We start from the raw sequence: 23,822 nt of genomic DNA on the forward strand, positions 1-23,822 counted from the left end.
TGTTTTCTGGCCTCCGTGTCCCACCTTGGACCTGGTGCCCTTTTACATGGGGTGCTGCCCCCTAGCAGTAACCCCTTTCTCTCTGGCTCTCCCCTCCTTGGAGAACCCTCACCCTCTATCCCCACCTTGCCTCAGTATTTGGCTACTGCCAGTCATTGTCTAGCCCCACACTCTGGGGCAGACTGCAGTATCAGCCTACACATGACTGGCAAGGAGGGTTTGGACCTGCTGCCTTGGCCTACCTCTGGGCTGCCCTCTGCAACCCCCAGTACCTGTTGGCCCACTGCTAGGCCACAGCCTGGGGCCTTCTAGGCTGGAGCTCCCCAGCTCCTCAGCCTTCCCTAGCCCTGCTTCACTCAGGTATCCAGTCTCAAGCTCCTAAGCAGCCAGGCCCATCTCTCTCTGAAGGCAGAGAGAGACTCTCTGCTGGCCTCTGGCTTCCCTGGCCTTTTATGGGGGCCAGCTGTTGCTCAGTTTGGGGCATGGCCTCACCTGCAGCCACTCCCTCAATCAGCCCAGCTTTTTGGAGCAGCAGCTCTCAAGCCCTGCTAGGCCACTTTTAAACCCCTCACAGCAGGAGCAGGGTCCACCCTGCTACACCACTATGTATGGCTGTCCACAGATTTGACACTAGCTGGTCACGGAGAGGGGAGACAGGCTGCATCATCCAAAGGGGCTGGTGCAGACTGTGCACTCCTTCTGTATGCCAGGGACCTGTGATAGGGATTGTGCCTTTGGAGGAAGTGTCTCTGCCTGAGCTCCACCTTGGGCTGGCTGTGCAGCTTCACCTCACCTCCCAGTGCAGGCCAGTAGTTACATGTCACAATTTGGGCCTAAAAATAAAACTAATATATAATTCCCAAGGGCTGTATACAACATTTTTAGCCTTCACTGTAGCCCAGGACTCCTCATTTTCTCTTGTTGTCAGTAGTGGATGTTTATAGTAATCTACTGATCCCTTTTTAGATTAGCTTTCTTTCTTTGTATGCACTTTATTAACTCCTCTGGCATCACAAAAAGGTAGACATCTCCACTGCTTTCATGGGAAGGCTGGGATGTGCCATCAATGCCTTTGGAGTGATCTGAAGGCTGCTTTGTGAGAGTTAACATTTGTGTAACTGCAATATCACTCCAAAGTGCAGGCAGTTACTGGGTACCACGATCAGTCAAATAAGTACATAGCTTCAACGCTGGCTGCCTTGTAATCAAAGGGGCTCTCTTACAAGTGTGGCAGAATATAGTAGAGAAAGGAGGGTCTGTGATTAAGATACTGCACTGGGACCTAGGATACTTGGGTCCAATTCTCAGCAATGTCACAGATTTCCTCTGTGACCTTGGTGAAGGCTCTTTGCCTCAGTTCCTGATCTGTGATGTGAGGATAACACTTTTCTCCCACCATCTGTCTGCCTTGTCTCTTTAGACTGTAAATCCTTTAGGGCAGGGGCTATCTGACAATGTGTTTGTCCAATGCTTAGAACAATGGGACAATGATCTTGGTTGGGACCTAATCGCTACAGTTATGAAAATAATAAAGAAAATAGCTTGGAGAGTAGCTTTTACTCAGTCTATTGAACAGAAAATCAACTAACATAAGAGAATAGAAGGGGGGATTCATAAGTCTTTTTAATCAGCCCCAGCATCTGAATCACTGGCAAGCACAATGATGAAATTTTTGCTAAATGAAAAGTGAATAAATTCAAGGAAGACAAAAAAAGCTTCCTTACAAAAGGGATGGAGTCTACCTGACAGGTAAATAATTAAAACTCTTCTTTGTTCTCTTGTGTTTTCTATTTTAAGACGTTTCATTGTGTGGGAACAAAGTCAGCTCTAGTTGGAGCAAGTCAGACAAATCCATCATTGAGACAGAATGAAAGTACGATCCCACCCAGCGTGGTCACAGACAACTATACCACCTGTTTTAACTCGAATACATACCACTGGTGATAGTAGTGACAATATAAAGTGTACAGCTCTGAATTTAAGGGGTGTACGGAAACTCTCATTTAAAACTAATGGCTAGAAATCTGATATGCTTTCTCCTGGAATGCCATGTTCAGTTCTGGCAACACTAGCTCAAAAAGGACAGAGGAGCAATAGAAGGAGTTCGGAGGTGGGTGACATTAATCATTAGAAACATAGAAAGACCTCTGTATGAACAAAGATTAGTAATGTTTTGTTTAGGGAGGAGACAAATAAGAGGGGATATCATACATCATACCAAAATAATGAACATTATAAGAAAGGGAGTTTAAATGTTCCTGTTTACCCTCTCATAATGCAAGAACAACAGGATGTTCAATGATACTGAAAGACAACAATTTTAAAATGGAGAAAATAAAATTCCTTTTTTAAAAAACACAGAGCTTAGTTAAATAAGTAGAACTCTCCACACCAAGCATCGTTGGAACCAATGTTTAGTAGGATTCAGAAAAAAAGTTAGACACTTATATGGATCATAAGAACATCCAGGATTATATTATAAACTTTTGGTTTTAGTTTTTTTTAAAGAGATTGGATATAAATCGTTGTGCTTTAAGACATAAACCAACCACTAACTGTCAAGGATTAGGAAGAAATTTCCCCTTTTAGTAGGTTATTCCATAATTGCCCATTACAAGGTTTCTTGTGCTTTCTTTAGAAACATCTGACACCGGTCACGGTCAGGGACAAAATACTGAATTAGATGGGACCACTGGTCTAAAGTAGTAGAGCAATTCTTTATTCAGCAACATTTTGTGGATAAATTTTTGGGTTAAACTAACACTGAAGAGGACATTCATCTAAAAAGATTTATTTATAAAACTTTGTTTCCTAAATTTCAAGGAAAAATTGCAGTCCTATGGGTGCAAAATGAAGCATTGTTTTCTAATAAATTATTTTAATCCATGAAATTATAATCCCTTGATGTCTAGCAGCATTTGAAGACAAAGAGCCAAATTCTTCCAGGGATAGATAGGCACTCTATAGATTTCAGTGCAAAATCACCCATTTACATCAACCTTATCCATGTATCCCCCTTGCGCAGTGCACAGCGGGAATGGGTAGGGCCAGGAGATCCTCCACTGCACAGCTCCCTCCCTCCCCCAGTTGTGCAGGACTATGAGATTGCTGCACAGACCCTCAGCCTGCTGCTCCTCCATTATGCCAGGCAATGGATCCACATGCCCCTCCTCCAAGCATATCCTCTATGCACATCTCCATCTCATCATAGTCAAAACCAACATGAAGCCTATCTCTGTGGCATGCAGTCAGTGCAAAGCTTACACTGGGTCATCACTCCACCATGGCCTCCCTCCCTTCCACTGCAGTTATCACAGGCGGCCATGCTACAGTATGAACAGGCTTGCATGAGCCCATGGGTGAATCTGTATCTTTATGTGAAAACAGTAATATTTGCAGTTATGCTAGCAGGTTAAAAAGAGCTTCAAGCTTCATGCTCCAGGGCGCAAATTCTTTGCTAGCAGGGGCCTAGAAAGAATGTGCCTCCCCATTGCACAATTGGCCTGATGAATTATGTTTTTAGAGGAAGGTAAAAGAAGTTATCCTCAAACATTCAGTGCATACTCTTGCTGGGGGTGGGGGATGATATGAATCTCCATAGCCCATCCACTCCTTCCCTCCATCCCAGATCCCTAAAAGTGGTGATGTCTCCAAGTCAGGATGTTGAGGCATTAGCAAGCGAGTTTGAGGAAACCTGTAATGATGACGCCATGCAATACAATTCAAGGGCTTTAGGATTACCATAAATGGAGCCAACCCCTTCCATGCACGCCAGTTTTCTTGAAAACAAAAGAATGTAACATTACCTTTAAAAAAAGACTTGAATGATTCATATCAGTTTGTTTAAAAGAATTGTTCAACCTGTATGTCAGCAATATCAGCAGAAGATGGGGTTTTTACCCTTGATATACACTGCATTGCCCAACATATATAAAGGCTCAGTTTGGCTGTCAAGCACGCAGGTCTATGTCCAGTGGCAGATTTCACAAAACTTAGAGAAAGATGTATTTGTGTATCTAAGGACTTCTCTGCATGTTAAAGGTAATCCAGGATATGACAGGGTTTGATTTTAAAGCAAATTAACTATTTCTGATTAACTACATGTATAGACACTCTTATTCTGGAATAAGAGCGCCTTATTCTGAATGAATTTAATCCATATCAGATTCAACTAATTCAGAATATGGTGCTTTTAATCCCGAATACAAGTGTCCACACATGCAATTAACCAGGAATAGCAATTCTGGAATAACTCCCTGTGTAACAAGCCCTTAGAACAGAGACAGGTCCAAAGTATAGAAAGAGTAAATAAAATAGGGAAAGTAGCAATCTGCACAGGGACTCTGCATCTCCTGGGTTAACAGCAACAGCTAAATTCCACTTGTATATGCTTAAGGGTATATTCTCCCTAGTGATGTTCAGAGGATTTATCTACATAGCACACAAATGTCAATGGCAATAATTCTGCAAGAAATGTATGTGTGTCATTCCCATTAATGCTAATGAATTTACAGTAGGGGTGAGGTTCACCCAGGGTTCTCAAGGCCGGCACAAGGCCCCATGCATCACATAAAACCAAGAATGGGGTGGTGCAGAGGAAGGGGCAGAGCTTCCACACAGGGGTGCACTCTGAAGCCCTTCATACATCACAAAGGAGGGATCCTTGCCAATCACAAACAAGTTGACATGTAGGAAGATTTAGGAGCAGGCTAAGGGGAGCACTATGGGATCTGTGACAGCATGGACTCACTGACCCACAAATGCATAGCAGCAGTGGCCTCCATTGTGAACTGGTTTTTTGTTCTGTGTTTGTTCAGTGCCTGGCACAATGGGATTCTGGCCCATGATTGGGGCTCCTAGGCCCTACCACAATATTATTATTTTATTCATGTTGATTTGTAATGATAATGACTACAAAACAGTAGCAGTAGGAGTCCTGCCCATGGACTGGGGTATGCAAATATAATATCTCCCATTCTCTGCCTAATGTCCAACAAAAAGCCCATTTATTCTGGCTTTGATTGGAGGGATGAAATCCACCATATGCCTACATCCACCCCATCTGACACACATCAATTTGGGACCCTTCCCTGAATACCTTAGAGTACTAGGGTGAAAAATTAGTGCATTTATTACCTCTAGTTTTCTCCATAGCATTCATAGGATTAAATTCTCTCTCAGATAGATAGGTTTCATTTGAGTGGACTTATTTACTAGGGTGTGAGTAGAAAATCAGGCCTATATTCTTCAGGGAGATGATTCTAGTCATTTGTATCAGATAATGACAGTATGAGGAGGAGGTGAGCAGCCCTCAGTGGTGAAAGAACAGGTTAAGGACTATTTAGAAAAGCTGGACATGACATGTCCATGGGACCAGATATAATGCATCCAAGGGTGCTGAGGGAGTTGGCTGATGTGATTGCAGAGCCACTGGCCATTATCTTTGAAAATTTATGGCGATCGGGGGAGGTCCCAGATGATTGGAAAAAGGCAAATATAGTGCCCATATTTTAAAAAGGGAAGAAAGAGAACCCGGGGAACTACAGACCAGTAAGCCTCACTTCAGTCCCCATCAAAATAAAGGAGCAGGTCCTCAAGGAATCCATTTTGAAGCACTTGGAGGAGAGGAAGGTGATCAGGAACAGTCAACATGGATTCACCAAGGGCAAGTAATGCCTGACCAACCTGGTTGCTTTCTATGAGGAGATAACTGGCTCTGTGGATATGGGGAAAGTGGTGGATGTGACATATCTTGACTTTAGCAAAGCTTTTGATACGGTCTCCCACAGTATTCTTGCCAGCAAGTTAAAGAAGTATGGATTGGATGAATGGACTATAATGTGGATAGAAAGCTGGCTAGATTGTCGGGCTCTACAGGTAGTGATCAATGGTTCCATGTCTAGTTGGCAGCCGGTATCAAGCGGAGTGCCCCAGGGGTCGGTCCTGGGGCCAGTTTTGTTCAATATCTTTATTAATTATCTGGATGATGGGATGAATTGCACCCTCAGCAAGTTCACAGATGACACTAAACTGGAGGGAGAGGTAGATATGCTGGAGGATATAGGGTACAGAATGACCTAGACAAATTGGATGATTGGGCCAAAAGAAATTTGATGAGGTTCAACAAGGACAAGTGCAGAGTCCTGTACTTAGGAAGGAAGAATCCCATGCACGCTACAGACTGAGGATCGATTGGCTAAGCAGCAGTTCTTCAGAAAAGGACCTGGGGATTACAGTGGATGAGAAGCTGGATATGAGTCAGCAGTGTGCACTTGTTGCCAAGAAGGCCAATGGCATATTGGGCTGTATTAGTAGGAGCATTGCCAGCAGATCGAGGGAAGTGATTATTCCCCTCTATTTGGCACTGGTGAGGCCACATCTGGAGTACTGTGTCCAGTTTTGGTCTCCCCACTAAAGAAGGGATGTGGACAAATTGGAGAGAGTCCAGCAGAGGGCAACAAAAATGATTAGGGGGCTGGGGCACATGACTTACGAGGAGAGGCTGAGGGAACTGGGGTTATTTAGTCTGCAGAAGAGAAGAGTGAGGGGGGATTTGATAGCAAGCTTCAACTATCTGACAGGGGGTTCCAAAGAGGATGGAGCTCGGCTGTTCTCAGTGGTGGCAGATGACAGAACAAGAAGCAATGGTCTCAAATTGCAGTGTGGGAGGTCTAGGTTGGATTATAGGAAACACTATTTCACTAGGAGGGTGGTGAAACACTGGAATGGGTTACCTAGAGAGATGGTAGAATCTCCATCCTTAGAGGTTTTTAAGGCCCATCTTGACAAAGTCCTGGCTGGGATGATTTAGTTGGGGTTGGTCCTGCTTTGAGCAAGGGATTGGACTAGATGACCTCCTGAGGTCTCTTCCAACCCTAACATTCTATAATTCTATTCAAGTAATATTTTTATTGATATTTTCCCATCATTTGCTACGACTCTGTGCTAGTAATAAATATCTACTTGTCGCTTACTAACTACTACAAAGAGTTATCTCTGATGTGATTGAATCAAGGTCTTTTCACCAAAACACAAATAATTTGCTCTTGACAGAAAATGAAGATGGCAGTATGGTTTATTTGTATCAGATGCCTAAAGAAAGCTTATTTGTAAAAACATTTTGAACAATCCAACCAGAATGTATTGAAAATTCTGTTCAGTAATTCTCTACTTGATATCTCTGTTATATAAAAGGCATCAGGACACAACAAATAATTAACTTTGTTTGCTGAAGGTCAATGTTTTAGTGACATGACAGAAGTACGAACAGAAGGTGCCACACACAGTTAATTGTATGGCTTATTTGCATATAAAGTATCTAAATGGCTGAATTAAAGTCATTTGCCAATCTCTGAATTTCTGCTCTATATTCTGACATACAACTGTCAAGAATGTGCAATCTACCTCAATCTGTAATTTTATGGAAAGACAGATGGATAAATAACAGAACTATTCTCTCTCTTTAAAAACATGTCACTTCATTTGTACAGGAGAGAAGGAGCTTTTTCACATGCTAAAAAAAGTTTGCTTTCTCTGAATCAAATAGGACTGGAAATTGTTATTATTGTTCTATTAAACCCTCCACCGATATCTAAAGAAGTATTTTCCTGGAGCAAACTAAGCAAGCAAATTACTCTGCAAGTACTTTTTCATGGAACTGTTCTGTAATTTAGACTGCAGATTGCTGTGTTTGAACAATCACTGTTCCGAACTCAAACTTTCCTGTTAATCTTCCAATACCTTCATAATCCTAGACATCAGTGTGTTGCCATGGAGTTCACTGTGAGGTCATAAATTCACCATAATGGCTTCACTACAGAATCGATTTGGTGGGGAAGATGTGTTATCAAAAGAGAATATTTACTTTCAACACAGGTAGAAGGTTCAATCCTGCAGACCATTATAGACTATTATAGAGCCAGTACTACCACTTTTATTCATTCACCGTTACACCGACTTTTACATATTTTTCTTAATTTTTGTCATTTTTCAAAGATTCAAACTTAGACCGAATCCTGTTAACCTGTACTCACGTACCAACATAAATGCAGAATTCCTGCAGGTCTTCAGAGCCACCCTTTTCTAAACACACACATATCTTTGAATATATATATGGAGGCTATGAACAGATAATGAAACCTAAAGAGCAAAATCCTGAAGATCCCAGTATAGATCTGAAGATGGTAGTATGTTTGAGTTGGATTGAAGTGCTACATAGGGCTTGTGCAAGCCCATTACATTGGAGTAACTTTCACCATTAGGGACCATGTTTGTGGCTTGCAAAGCCAACTCCTTCTTCTCATCCTTCATCGGCACATTCTTTTCAGAAAAAGGTGCACCCCAGCAAATTGTAGGTCATCTTCTAAACCAACTCACCCCGGCTCAATATCAAATTTGCTATGTGTAAATCCTTGCCTGGCAACCACTCCAATGAGTAACAATTACATTATGGTTGAGATTTTCAAAAGCACTCAGTGTTGGCCTAACTGCTCCCACTGAAGCCTACATTAGCTTTCAGTGGGAGCAGAGTTAGGCCAACACTCAGTGCTTTTGAAAATCCCCAAATATGTATTTTTTAAAAGTTTAGCATGGATCCTATTAAGTCTGTAAGTATTTGGAGTTACTGTCTATTATGTACACCCAGATTTCAATTTGAAGAAAAGAGACTGAAGAATCATTCATCAGGATTTAATTTGCTACATGAATTTTATGGCTGGTCAGTTACACTATAGGCTCTAATGTTGTATGCAATTTGCACAGTCGGCTATATCAGATAAAGTTTAAAGATCCAATGAATTTGTAAAAAGAACAATTACCTTTTAAATAATGTCTGTAGTTAACAGATGGGCCAGTATGATCATCCAGTGACAACATGATCATATTCTAGGTAAATACAGCGTGTGCAGCTAAGCTGTGGAAAATCCTGTTCAAACAGTGAACATTTTATTGTAGCTTTTGTAAAATATTCACAGTAACTTTAGCAGTCCCAATTTGAACAGATATTGAGCCAAATCCCAAAAGGCCTTACTCACTTTTCGCTTCCCTTTTACTCTGCCTTTGCTCAGGCAAACATATGCTGACTTCATAATAAAGACTGAGCAAGGACTTTAGGATTAGGCCCATTGTTATTGTTTCAGAGGAGAGATTTTTCATTTGTAATACAGCTTTATGCTGCTACCCGGGCTAAGTAGACTGAGAAAGTTAAGATGCTCCATTTTTTAACTTGTTGTCATAGACCTTAAGGCCAGAATCAACCATCATGATCATCTAGTCTGACCTCTTGCACACTGCAGGCCACAGAATCTTACCCACCCACTCCTGTAATAGACCCATAACCTCTGGCTGAGTTACTGAAGTCCTCAAATCATGGCTTAAAGACTTCAAGTTACAGAGACTCCACCATTTACATTAGTTTAAACCTGCAAGTGATCTGTGCCCTATGCTGCAGAGGAACATGAAAATCCCTCACGATCTCTGCCAATCTGACTCAGGGAAAAATTCCTTCCTGACCCCAAATATGGCCATCAGTTGAACCCTGAGCTTGTGGGCAAGACTCACCAACCAGGCACTTGGGAAGGAATTCTATGTAGTAACTCAGAGCCCTCTCTCATATTTGAATGAAACTGAAGTCACCTCTACCTACCTCCGGGGTCCATGGCACAGCTCGCTCAGAACATTTAAAATGAGTAGGCATGAAAAATCTCTCTTCTGAAACAATAACAATGGGCCTAATCCTAAAGTCCTTGCGGATACAGACTAACACAGCTGCTACTCTGAAACCTGTTTTAAGAGTGGCTTTTTCCAGTTTAACTTAAACCTGTACCCAACTGATTTAAGTTAAACCAATAAAAGGCACTCTTACATTGAAGTAAAAGTGTCCACACAGGGCTTGCGCCAGTTTAACTATATCAGTTTTCAAACTGATTTAAGTTAAACTGGTGAAACTTTCCCCATGTAGATAATCCCATTCCTCACGGGCTTCTTTTCCATGCATCCAGATGATGAAGATGTAATCAATGTAGCACAAGTAGAGTAGGGGCGTTAGGGGACGAGAGCTAAGGAAGTGTTGTTGTAAGTCAGCCATAAAAATATTGGCATACAGTCTCTACGCAAAAGAATAAATGAACACAAATCTGACATCAGGAATCATAACATTCAAAAACCATTAGGAGAACACTTCAACCTCTCTGGTCACTCGGTAACAAACTTAAAGGTGGCAATCTTGCAGCAGACAAGCTTCAAAAACAGACTCCAACGAGAAACTGCTGAACTTGAATTAATATGCAAACTAGATACCATCAATTTAGGCTTGAATAGAGACCGGGAATGGCTGAGCCATTACACACATTGAATCTATTTCCCCATGTTAAGTATCCTCACACCTTCTTGTCAAACTGTCTGAAATCAGCCATCTTGATTATCACTACAAAAGTTTTTTTTCTCCTGCTGATAATTGCTCATCTTAATTAATTAGCCTCTTAGAGTTGGTAGGGCAACTCCCACCTTTTCATGTTCTCTGTATGTATATATATCTTCTTACTATATGTTCCATTCTATGGATCTGATGAAGTGGGCTGTAGCCCACGAAAGCTTATGCTCAAATAAATTTGTTAGTCTCTAAGGTGCCACAAGTACTCCTACTTTAAAACAAATACTGGTGTCTAGAGATGGGTTTACATCAGTGTAACTGTATCAACTTAAACTGATGACTTTCTTGTGTAGACAAGGCCTTAAGAAACTAACTTTTGGCTCACACTTCTGAAAATTTTAGCCATCATTTCTAATTACTTCTAGAGCTGTCATTAAAACATACAGCTCTAAAATGAGGTAATTCATTTTAGTGGCTTTACTTATTGATTACTACAAGACATAATCCACATTTGTAATAACTATAGAGACCCATTGGTACACCTATATGTATGTGCATTTAAAGTTGCTGCTAATATATGCAAATATTAGCAGAACTGAGCTTTTCAAAAAATCCTAAATGTCATCATGGAAAAATTCACAGGGGGTACTACGGGGAAGACGGGGATTAAGTTAATAAAAAGAAAAATGAGTATCAACAAATACGTCTTGACAGTGGAATCTATTATACTTTGGAACAGTCTCCCAAGGGAAATGGTGGAAGCCACATCACTTTGATCACCTAAAACTACACCAACAAAAAAAATAGTAATTGTACAGCACAATATAGAATAATTCTATACAGGCAGGGCAACGAACTAGATGACTAAGTCTTTTCCATCTCTAACATCTGATTCATGCAAGTTTGCCTGGGGTTGACAATGTAGTCTCTGTGCGTGGATGGTAATTCAGACAGATAGGCTATCACATGGTACTAGCTAGTAACGGTTGGAGGAGCCAATTTTTCATATGTGATAAACCATAAATACAAATGTTAAAGTGTCTGCTTAATGTCTATGGAGAGCTCGTGTAATGAGGCTTCACTTAAAAAAAAAAAAAAAGTAACAACACATCCACTGCTGGTTCCACTGTAACAGATGTAGTCTTATTTTACTGAGACAATAGTAAGTATGTTATGCCCTCTTAGCTGACAGACCATACTGAACAAAATTCCGAGCTACATTTGTTGGGGGGAGAGGTGTATGTGTGTGTGTGTGTGTGTGAGAGAGAGAGAGAGCATCAAATGCCTCCTCTCATCAACAGGAAAGACTCTGGTGCATTATGGGAGATGTAGTCTAACCAGGGAGCCTGGCCTATACAAGAGAATGGGAGTAAGAGGCACCTGAACTACAACTCTCTTCCCATGAGGCACTGCAGTGGCATTTTGGAATTGAAATATTTTGGTTTTCAGCCAAAATATTTCATATTTTGATTTTTCACTGAAAAGTCTTAATATTCTGTGGGGAAAAAGAATTTTTAACTAGCTCTAGTGGTTATTTTTGGATTATTCAAGTAATCCTATAAGTATGAAAAAACACACTTGTGCCATGATTGAAAGATAATCACATGCCTCAGGTACATAATTCTGCCACAGGGCCATATGTCTCCAGCACTGGAGATGTCACAGAGGCTATGTCATGTACTCTCTCTGTGTTTGCCTGTAAAAACAAAAAATACAGGTACTTACATAGCTTCGTTTTAACTTTAATGTAACCTTCGGAGATTAAACATTTTTAGCTTTCAAAGTAAACAATAATTCACTACCCAATCAATAAAACTGAATATGTTACATATAAATGAAAAATATTTTTTTTGCAAAAACATTTAAAATTCTAAATCCATTTTGTTCCACAGATTAAAACATTTTTTTTTGGTTTTTCACATTTTGATTAAATTGTTTTACTACAACTGTTAAGTTTTATCAAAAAAAATTTCAACAAAAATCTTTCAGTTTTTGTCCCCCCTCCCTCGTCTTCCTTTTCCAATTTGCAGCTGAAAAACAAAAAGGGGGCGGGGAGAAGAGATCAAAAAAGGGACCAAGGAGGAAAAAATAAATTCCAGAAAGCAAAAAACTGAAAAATGTTTAATTTATCTATATAAATTTCATGAAAATGTTCATTTTTGAAAAAAATGTCATTTTTCATTGAAAAAATGTTTCAAATGACTAATTTTGACCAGCTCTAGTATAGTCTGTGTATATATACAAAAGAAAGTTAAGAATGAGTTGATCATGCAAGATGCTGAATACCTCCTGTGATGTGCTAAATGCCCTTAACTCCTTTTGTTGTATGCAGTGTTGTTATAGCCATGTTGGGCCCAGGATATTAGAGAGAAGGTGGGTGAGGTAATATCTTTTATTGGATCAACTTCACAGCGATATTCTTCAGTTCTGGAAGACTTAAGTTTTCTGTGTAAGAGCGAAAGCTTGTCTCTCTCACCAACAGAAGATGGTCCAATAAAAGATATTACCTCATCCCCCTTGTCTCTCATCGCGTTTTGGCTGCATTGGGGATGGAGGGAAATTCAGCATCTTCTAAGAATGTGTCTGATATTATACTGCTGGATAAAATAAAGAGCAATGTCACCCACGCCAGCAATAGTGAAAAGATCATGTACGCATGATACAATGATCAGGTATAGAATACGCAACTGTGGGTGACATCATGACCCTATCAAAGTCAATTGCAGAACTCCCATTGACTTCAATGGAGCCAGATTATCACCAGGGTCTTTAACTAGTCATGATCCTGGCAATAAACTTTGAATAATGAATCCCTGTAAGCTTTACATTATTTATGCATTATCCTTGCAATTTGGCCAGTATGGTCTGCTTTATAATACGGAAAGAACAGTGGAATCTTTACATTTGACAACTATCATCATACTAAACCCCGAGACTCCAACCTATGACCCCTGGCCTTTAGTTTTCATTACCTGATCATAGTTTTTTGACATGTGAGTAGTATTAAGTTCCTGATTGTGCAGACACTTAAGCATATATATAATTTTACTCATGTAAGCACTCCCAGAGTGCTACTCATGTGAGAAAAGACTAAGACATGTAAATGCTTAAATGTCTGCAGGATCAGAGCCCTGGGTAGTGAACTGTCATTGACTCCTCTGATGTTAACAAGTCATTGATGAATTGCTATATCCTTTATATCTGACCAAGGCTATTAGGGCAGATATACAACAATGCCATTTTTTCAATGCAGAATCTGGCTTAAAAGGCAATCAATAGCAAACCAGTTGTAAGAGCTCTAATGAAGAGTAGCAAAAAACCAATATTAGATTTCATATAAAAGGCATCAGAAACAATATCCTTCAGTGGCATTTTTCTGCACAAGCAACTGCTTTCAAAATAGGGATAAAGGTGTTCAACTACACACTTGACCCCAATCCTTCAAAGAAATACTCGTGCTTATTTTGACACCCTAGAAGTAGTCCCACTGAGGTCAATGGGACAACTTACTGCATAAAGTTAAGCATGTATGTAGGTCTTTCCAGGATTGGGGCCTAGATTCTGTTTGCCCTGTTCATATCCATTCCTCAAGTATAATTTTTCAGTATTCGAAATATTCAGGTGAATTAAGTATATTTAAAGGCACACTGAATTTTTCAAAGTGTCTAGTTTTTTATTGCCTTTGAAAACTGTTGGTTTTGAAAAAAATAAAGTTTGTGATGGGGGCTCCTTCAATAGCCTGTAGTTTGTTTGTCATTGTTAATATGAGGATTTTTCTGCTCACCTGCTGATATTTATAAAGGTTCTTGCAGCAAGGGATAATAGGCCAGTGCTGAGACCACCACCAATCCTGCTCTGGCCCCCTCTCCTTCTCTGGTCACTTATCTGATGAAGTGGGTTGTAGCCTACGAAAGCTTATGCCCAAATAAATTTGTTATTCTAAGGTGCCACAAGGACTCCTCATTTTATCTGCCCGTTAGTCTAAGGTGCCAGAAGGGCTCCTCGTTTTATCTGCCTGTGCTACCCTTTTCAGTTTTGCTGCTGTTACTGGGATGGTGTGTGTTACCCCAGAGCAGTCCCTAAGAGTGATGTCATCATGTGAGTGCATGAGAGGGGAAATGAAACTGACTAGGCACAAAGTGCTGCTAAATACCCAAACTAAAATACAGGCAGAAGGAGGGGAGAGAGACACAAAGAGGAAATAATCCTTTCCTCTAATCTCTGTTGGCTATATTTACCTTAGGCATCATATGTAACAACAGTGGGCACAAATTTTAAAATGTGATTTTTCAAGTTGATGTTTCTAATGTTCATGAAAAATGACAGATTGATAGTGCTGGTAAGGTCAGGCTTAGCGTAGCATAGGCTACAACACAGCTCTGCCCATGCACAGCAATTCTCTCTACAATTCCCCTTGCTCTCCTACTCCTAAATCCATCTTCAGCTGAGATTGGAAATCATTCTAAATTGATATTTTTGTCTAAAGCTTAAAAAATGTCAGAGGAAAATCATTTTTCTTCTTGCTGTGGGAACTTTCTCTGAAGACAGAACTGAAATCCAGCTCCTCAGCTCACCACTCCCTTCTCCAGTTCCCAGCTCTCCTTTGCTGACAAAATTCACAAACACACAAGATAATTCTCTGCTCTAACCTGCAATTCAAACCATCCCATATACAATACATAATAATCAAAGCTCAGCTCTGTCAGGAGAAAGTGGAGCTGGCAGTGATCTACATTTGCCTTTTAAAATACAATTACTACTTTTTGGTTTTAGATGCCCAGTGCCCCTTGAAAACCAAAGTGATCCTGTTTTCAGATAAGTGTGTTAGAAGGAAGAAAAGAAATAAATTCCTGCCGTAATTTCTTAAACATAAATATTAAAAAAAAAATTTACACCGAGGGGTTTAACCTAAGATTCTACAGTTAAATAGAAGGGAGGGAGGTTGTCAGCATCCATGTCGCCAATCTACCTCTGGAACTGAAGGGCCCTTTCACACTGGTGAGTTCCATTCTAGGAGCAGAATGCAATGAAGGGCTTTGGTACCAGAACTGGCTTTTTGTTGTCAGGGACTTCTCTGATTACCAGTCACCGACGAGCTCAGTATGCTTGGAAGTACTATTGTTGCACTGAGGGATTTTGCTTCCTCGATTTAGGAGGGATTTGAGGGTCAGGCTCATACGGCCTCCAGCATGAGGAAGGTCAGGTGAAGTGGTGTGTGCCTGTCCTTTTGGGTAATGGCCCGGCACACACAACCAGGGAACAGCCTTCTTCAAGAAACATCAAATAGCAGGTGTGCACAGATCTGACTTTAGGAACACAAAGGGTCACAAAGCACACTGCTTAAACTCATTCTCTATGATCCCAGATTAGCCATGATGATACTGGAATCAAGAGCAGGGTTGATCTGGGAATTTAAGACATGCAACAATTCAGACACTAAGTAAAATATCTAACACATACATCCGGTAAATGTAAACCTAAAATAAAGGGGCAAGAACTCAGTACCATGCCTGAACTAAACATGAAGATAGAGAGAACATATTGGTGAAAGTCTACAGAGGCACAAAAACCCCACTCATATCTATTTTTCAAATCACCATCCACAGCAAATGAAATATCACTCCTATAAAGGAGCTTTACTCTTTAAAACCCCAAACAAAAAAATTATTGCTACTAAGGGTATGTCTTCGCTACCGGACGGATTGGCGGGCAGCCATCGATCCAACGGGGATTGCTTTATTGCATCTAGTCTAGACAAGATAAATCGATCCCCGAGCATTCTCCCATCGACTCCTGTACTCCAGCTCAATAAGAGGCGCAGGTGGAGTTGACGGGGAAGCGGCAGCAGTCAACTCACCGTGGTGAAGACACCATGCTAAGTCAATCTAAGTACATCGACTTCCGCTACGTTATTCATATAGCTGAAGTTGCGTAACTTAGATTGATTCCCCCTGCCTCTCCCAACAGTGTAGACCAGGCCTAAAATGAATGTTTTAAACCAAACTGAAATTTATGTTTTCCAATATTTATATTTTGTATACAGCAAACATTTCCTTTTGTATCTATTGGTCTTTTCTTTCCGGGCTGAAAATTTACTTTGTTTATTCTCTGTTCCTAGCATTGTGAATGCCCTTCCCTCAATCTTATCTTTTATCAGTCTGCTTTCCACTCACATTTCCCCCTGTCCTGGAAGAAAAGTTGTTTGTTTAGTGAGTACAGCTGAAACAGATTTTATCCAACTCAAAAGAATATTTTAATAGTTGACCTTCATTTAATAACATGCCCATGTAAAGGTCATCATAGCTATTCAACTTCCTTTATCCGAGCAAAGCTATCACATCAAAGTATAATATTAAGCATATAACCACATAATTAAGACCCTGCCTGAATCACTGTGAATTTCCACATCCTCTATGGTGTTTTATGGTAATTTTATACATTCTCATACTTCCCTGGGATTTTCTTTCTCCCCAGTTTCACAGTTTACATGTGAATTTGGCATCAGAATTGTTATTAAGAAGGGTTCACCACGTGGGAGGTGGAACTCAAGGAAAGCTGGATCAGGGCTGTGGGCTGGTTCGGTAATGAGGTGAGTACGCTCATGTAAGATTTGTTTGATAGTGTGGATGCAGGGCCGATAGCTCTGAAAGTCTCTGTGAACAGCTCATCAGCTGGAAGGCTGGGGCCAGGTTTGAATGCCTCTCAGAGTTAGTTAGCTGGAGGGGATGTTGAGGAGAGGTGCTCAGCAGCTGGGGAGGCAGGGAGCTCATTTTGCCTTGCAGAAGGGTTCAGCAGCTGTGGTGTGGGCAGGGTCATTAGTAATGCAGTATTTATGACTCATCTGTGGGTTTGTCTCTTCCACACAAATTGCAATTTTGAGTTCTTTGAACACAGACTTGGCCAACTCAAATTTCTGTCAAACAGTCTGACCAGCCCTACTCTGCACTCATTCAGAGAGAACCTGCTGCCAATTGCATTAATGTAAAACCAAAATCAATTGAGTTAATCTTCATTTTCAGAGGTATAACAGAAAAATTTGGCCCATCAGTCCTGATCATTCATGCACCAAAAAGCAACATATTTACTTCAATAACAACAAAAGATACTTGAAACTCTCCAGAACTAAACATAAAACCATATTCATATGCAGTGCGACACATTTTCTCTTGTTTATACCCAGTGAATCCCAGTTGAAGTTAATAATGTTGCAATGGAACATAACTTAGGACAGAACTTTAACTCTGTATGTTCAGAGTGGCATGTGTTTGCTATTAACTGTCTAAAGCAGAGGTTCTCAAAGTGTGCTCTGGGTCTGCGAGCTCCATTCAGGTGGTCCGCAGATAGTTCCCTCTAAGGTGCACGCCTGGGCGGCCGCACACAAGAGAATGAAGGGCTACCCACCTAATTAGTGAAGCCGTGCAGGCGTGGCTCCACTAATTAGGTGCTTGGACCCTGGAGAAGACGCACATATAAGGTGAGGTGGTGGCCTTGGGGGATATAGGGAGTAGGGGGCAGTGGGGTGAGAAGAGGGGGTGGGGAGAATTTGGGACATGCAGGGCTGCAGTGGCCAGAGAAAGAGGCAACTTTCCCCAGCTCCAGGGCTGCGGCTACTGGGGAGAGACCCCCCACTCCTTCCCAGCCTCAGCTCTCTGGCTGCTGTGGCAGGGGAGAGACCCCCCCACCTTCCCAGCCCCAGCTCTGGGGCAGCCGCAGCAGGGGAGAGAGGGCACATCCATTGCATCAAAAAGACAAGACTACTGATATTAAAATGAGTTGTATACTTTTATTTGTAGAAGAAAAACACTCATTATTATAGGAGGTTTTATATCATGTTTTTATCCAAAGGACTTTACAATAGATAGCTAATGGTACAAACAACACTTGGAAAGATCATTAAGTGGTCCACCGAGACCCTCAGCAATTTTCAAGTAGTCCGTGAAAATAAAAGTTTGAGAACCACTAGTCTAAAGTATTAGTAACACTTCTAAACAACAACTCTGTATCTAATTCTTTTCAAGAATAAGACATGGCAATTTTTTTAGCACGACAATGTATTTCTGTAACTTAAAATCCACTGTGTGTGATTGTCCCTTCCTTTTCATCACAGCTGCTTCTTTCTCTGCTTTGAAAACGAATGATACAATTTTTAGAAAATAAGCGCCACAAATGACTCATCTAATTGTAGTAGTTAAGCTCCAGTCTTTGAAGACACTTCTGCAGTGGGGGACACTAAGGGATTGCTTTAGGTGTTCATACTGTATGGTTGGTTGACCTTTAGTGCAAGCTGTACTTGTTCAGGAGCACTTCTGCCGCACTTACTGGAGGTTAAGAGCAGAGACTTAATGATTGCTTTGTGTGCAAGAGGATGAAGGGCACATACTGTAAATGGTGCAGGTGAGTGTTACTCAGAGTTCCTACACTTTTGGTTAATGCAAGCTCAAATATGGCAATCAAAATCAAAGGACTTGAAGGAAAAGAGCATTGGTCAGTTAACAGGGTAAATAACCATGGTTCCTGCTGATTATCTTTTTGTCATTTTCCAGTTCCTTTTCATCCTAGAACTTTAAAGTAAAGTATTTTCTCTCTGTCCATAAGTTACATAGTGTATCTTCATACAGAAAAAGTGCCATATTCGGGGGCATGTGGTATACAGAAGTGTGAATAACTCCTCCTTGCCCCAGCCTGGCCTCTTCTCCAGGGGAGAGTCACCGAAAAGAAAGGCAGCAGTGAAACAACTGCCTGTCCTCCTCCCTCAGTACTCTATGTTGGGTTACTCCTGCTGGGAGAGGCTAGTTTTAAGCAGAGGTGCAGGAACAGTTTTTATAGTGGGGGTGGTGAGCCAGTGAACCAAACTGTAAACCCTGAAAATGTTGGAAACCACTTCAAGTCAGGGGGTGCTGATGCACCCCTAGTTCCAGCACCGTTGGTTTTAAGTTACTCACCGACTCCACAGGAGCCCTACGGGCAGGGCCGGCTCTAGGCACCAGCTTAGCAAGCAGGTGCTTGGGGTGGCCACTCCGGAGCGGGGCGGCACGTTCAGGTATTCGGCGGCAATTCGGCGGAGGGTCCCTCACTCCCGCTCGGAGCGAAGGACCTCCCGCTGAATTGCCACAGATTGCGACTGCGGCTTTTTTTTTTTTTTTTTGGCTGTTTGGGGCAGCAAAAGCCCTGGAGCCAGCCCTGCCTACAGGTAGTGGCTGCTGGGAGGCATGATTAAGAACTTGATCCAAAACTCACTGAAGTCAACAAAGATTCCCATTGACTTATGTGTGTTTGGATCAGAGATTTTTAGCTGCCCTGTCCATGTCCTGTTCCCACCCAGTGCCACTCACTTTTGAGCTCTGCTGCTCCGGTGGTGGAAGGGAGATTTCAAACACTTTGCAAAGCCACAATCCTCCTCTGGTGTACCACTGGGGTCTATACCTGGGTTTGAGCTGGCACAAACTGATGTAAACTCAGGCTCACCATAGTCCTAAAGTATATTCGAGCACCAAAGTCATGACACCTTAACCATGACTGAGAAACTATGGCTAAGGCATTTGTGTTTGTAACTCTATGGGAAAAAAATATCCCTTTTTCATGCTTGCTGTCAATTCAAAAGGCGTTTCTTAAAAAGTTTAACAGTTATTTATAGTTGAGGGGCCGACTAAAGAAATCACTGGATGAAATGTGCAAACTTCCAGCTTATTACCATTCAGCCTCTAGAAAACACACACGAACAGTGGCTTTCTTTGCATTTGGCTCATTCCAAATCAACTTAGTTTATAAAGTATGAAACGTACTATGATTGTCATTAAAAATCAGTATTTGACAAGTTATCAAACAGCATTATCTGTGAAACCACTGTTTTCACTTACACTTAAAATACATTAGATCAGATTGAAAATTTTCAAAAAGTTTGAAATAGACAAAAAAGCAAAACATTCTGTCAAATGTTTTCCAGTTTTGTTTTTACCAATTCTGATTAACTTTCTTCTCAAACATGTCCCCATCTGATACAAGTGTACTTTTAATTGATCTTTACTGATGGCAAACATGATATAACAATTTATTGGAAATCAAAAAATCCCTGCCCCCTTTAACAAGCCGGTTGGGGATTAATAGGAGGCTGGGCCGCTTATATTTGAAAGGGCCTCTTACCATTTCAAAGAAGATCATGCTTCAGACTTTGACCTCATTTTTGTCATTCTTTTTGATTCACTGCAAAGAGAATATATTTCAAAGAGGCAGCTCAAATATTTATACCTAATTTTAATGAGGTTTTTTTAAATGTATGATCATCTTTCCTTTTTCATCACTAATGCTGTACTCTACCACCACCCAATCATCATGTGTGTGAGTGTGTGTGTGTACGCACATCCGTGTACAGACACCCAAGCATTCATTTCCCTGCTTCATTTTGAGAGATGCACTTAGGTTCCAGTCCTGCTCCATTGAACTCACTGGGGTTTTGGCATTAATAACTTCAGTGGGAACAGGATGAGACCCAGGGCAATCTCTATTGATTTCAGTGAAGCTACGAGAATTTGCGCCAGCTAAGGATCTGTCCCATAGAATATAAGTATATGTCATACAGCTCTTGAGTATGTGGAATTACAATAGCATTATTGCTTTGTATTCTGCCATACAGTTTTCTGGATTGTGGTGCTTTTTGCTGCATCTGCTGTTAACTGTTTCTTTTGTTTTGTTTTTAAAAGAAATTTTAAAAAGAATAGGGAAAAATAAACAATGGGATTAGAGATAGCTATTTACCACAGGTTTTTTTAATAGCAGCCCCTGTAAGTGGCTCTCACCTGAGATTATGATTTGCTAGAAGGAAAAAAGCAATGGTTGAGGGAACATTTATAGAAGTAGATGCTCAGACTACCTGGTGAGGGGCTTGATATAAAAGCCTAATTCAATGCCTTGAAACTAACATTATTGATATGACTCATTAATCAGTGAGTAAGTGGGTGCCTTTGCCATCCTGCTTTAAAACAAAGTTCACACCCTGTGTTGTTGCCAATACTCAGCCCTTCCTGGTGAGCTGGCTTTATTAAAAACATTAACCATGTCAAAATTCATGTCAAGCCTTCTCCCATACTTGCCTGCTCTTAGGGCTTCTAGCTCAGGACTGCTCAGTGAAAGTCTTTGATCTTCTCTCTCTCTCTCTCGCTAATCAGCCCTTCCCGGTTGAGTGGGACAGTGAGCACCTGTGCCATTGAGACAGCAGACTCTATTGAATCCTTTCCTACCAAGGTCATCTTCTGGTAAGAGGGTGGGGAGTTTCAGACAAACACTGCACTAGGACTATATAACTCTGATTGAATACATCAATGATTTATGCACATACTCAACACAGTTACCCAAATATCTGCACACATCCTTCCATTTGTATGGATATATGCACACAAAACTAAATGCAGCAGCATTTGTTTCAATATCTGATTATCCATACCTGTGACAACACTGACATAAAGAGCACATATTGTAATAAAGTCTGGATTCATTAAGACAAAATTGACTAAACAATCTGCTCAAGTTGAAGTAATGACACATCTGTGTCCTGTTCTCTCTGGCAAAGCTACATTATCCAGCATGACCAAGGAGGCACCAAAGCGTGCTCTGCCCGATTACCGGCCTGCATGGCAGTTTCGGGGTTTTCAATTTGAAGAACACCAGTGCATGAAATTAAAGCTTCTGGTCAGTTCTAAATATCCATGACCATCTAGTAGGTTTGGCAGCAGATTTCTGCTTTTGTTCTATTGAATTTCAAGGTCTTGCAAAACATGTCAGTTCATGGAGGGGAAATTCAGGTTTCAAGGACAAATCTCCCCAAGAGCTGATCATTAGGAACAGAAACTTTTAGGCACTAAACCTGTCACCAGAGAGACCCTAATTTACATTTTAAAAAATTCCAGTTAATTTTGAACAAGACACTTTACCCACTCATGCAGCAGGAATATTAAGGTTTCTCCTAGCGTTGATTCTAGGGTTACTAACTTACTAATTTTTGAAAAACAGGTCCCCCTGCTCTGCCTCTCCGCTCCCAGGCTCCACCCCTGCTCCACCTCTTCTCCCCACCCCAAGGCCTCACCCCCCCCCCCAACTTGGTCCTCTCTCCCCTACCGCTTGATCCTCTCCTCCTCCCTCCCCCATCAACCACCAGCTGGGCTTCCTCTAATCTGGGGCTGGGATCAGAGCTGCAGCCTGACACAGAGCCTGCTACCTGCCCGCCCACAAGATGCAGGTAGGAGGTGGCCCCGAGTGAGCAGGGGCTGGTGTGGGCTGATGACTCAGCACCTCCCCGCTCTCCCTCGCCTGTGGTAACTGGACTTCTGGTGTCTGGTCAGTACACCTAACTGGATGCTTCCAGGTCCCCTTTTTTATTGGACTTTCCAGTTGAAAGCCACACACCTGCCAACCCTACCTTGTTTCTATCTACATCCTGATTGGACAAAACTAATGTGTTTCTTAATGACATACTTAATTGCATATATGAGTATAGTCGTGGGTGCATTAGAAATACATAAAGAAACAGGCCACCAAAATATCGCGCACGTGAAGAAATGGATCTTGCTGTACTCCCTGTTAAAAGAGCAACTAATGTGTGTGTCTTGGTGGATGCAAAAGGTCCTGAGGCCTTCTTAAATAAGAGACGATCCAAAGGACTGAATTAGATCATGTCCTTGAAACTGGCTGATACTGACTCTCAGACAAAATAACAGTCATTTTTAATCTGCTGTGAATGCTCAGTATATGCTATTGCACAGACTTTTAAAAAATGAAGCAAAAAACTAGTAAAGCTAAGAAGTTACCATTAAACTTGATGTACTCTTTCCTTTAGCCTCCAAATAAAGATATAAATCCATGCCCCTTCTCTCACTTACAAAGAAAACTGTAGGCCCCCACAAGCTAGCAAGAGCCAAAAGTCAAAACTGAGGCCTCATAAGCATGTGCAACTTCATTGAGCAGTGGTTTTTCAACACACAGCTTACCAAGGCTGCATTTAGCTCAATGTCTCTATATTAATTTTATTTAACATTAAAATACTCTGAATACATTTTCTAACTTCAAACTGTTCATCTTTCTTGAAATGGTAACAGCAAATGCTTTGATAAATAGTCTGAAACATTGTCCAGTTTCACTGTGATTTCTGTCAATAAGACTGCTATAATGCTTCTGTGTAATTCCTTGCCTCAGACTATGACAGCAGCTATCCCTGCACATCTCCTACAACAGTGGTGGGCAGACTTTTTGGTCCGAGGGCCACATCTGGGTATGGAAATTGTATGGCGGGCCATGAATGCTAACGAAATTGGGGGTCGGAGTGTGGGAGTGGGTGAGGGCTCCGGCTGGGGGTGCAGGCTCTGGGGTGGGGCTGAGGATGAGGGGTTGGGGGTGCAGGAGGGTGCTCCTGGCTGGGACTGAGGGGTTTGGAGAGTGGGATCAGGGATGGAGGAGGGGGTTGGGG

General features: G+C 41.4%; 1 protein-coding gene across 11 annotated transcripts in view; it reads right to left on the reverse strand.

The window, feature by feature from the left end:
• DTNA (dystrobrevin alpha) overlaps nt 1–23,822 on the reverse strand; it is a 299,292-nt gene that overhangs the window by 251,679 nt on the left and 23,791 nt on the right. Inside the window, exon 1 of one of the 11 annotated variants that reach the window (XM_045004599.1) lies at nt 20,510–20,569. The exons of 9 other annotated variants lie outside the window; for them this stretch is intronic. The gene's annotated coding sequence lies outside the window, so the exon portion shown is untranslated. Of the gene's footprint in view, nt 1–20,509; nt 20,570–23,822 lie in introns of those variants that run through there. One more of the 11 variants, XM_045004595.1, reaches the window with a different exon arrangement.

This window comes from Mauremys mutica, chromosome 2, assembly GCF_020497125.1.
Source record: "Mauremys mutica isolate MM-2020 ecotype Southern chromosome 2, ASM2049712v1, whole genome shotgun sequence".
NCBI classification, from domain to species: Eukaryota; Metazoa; Chordata; order Testudines; family Geoemydidae; genus Mauremys; species Mauremys mutica.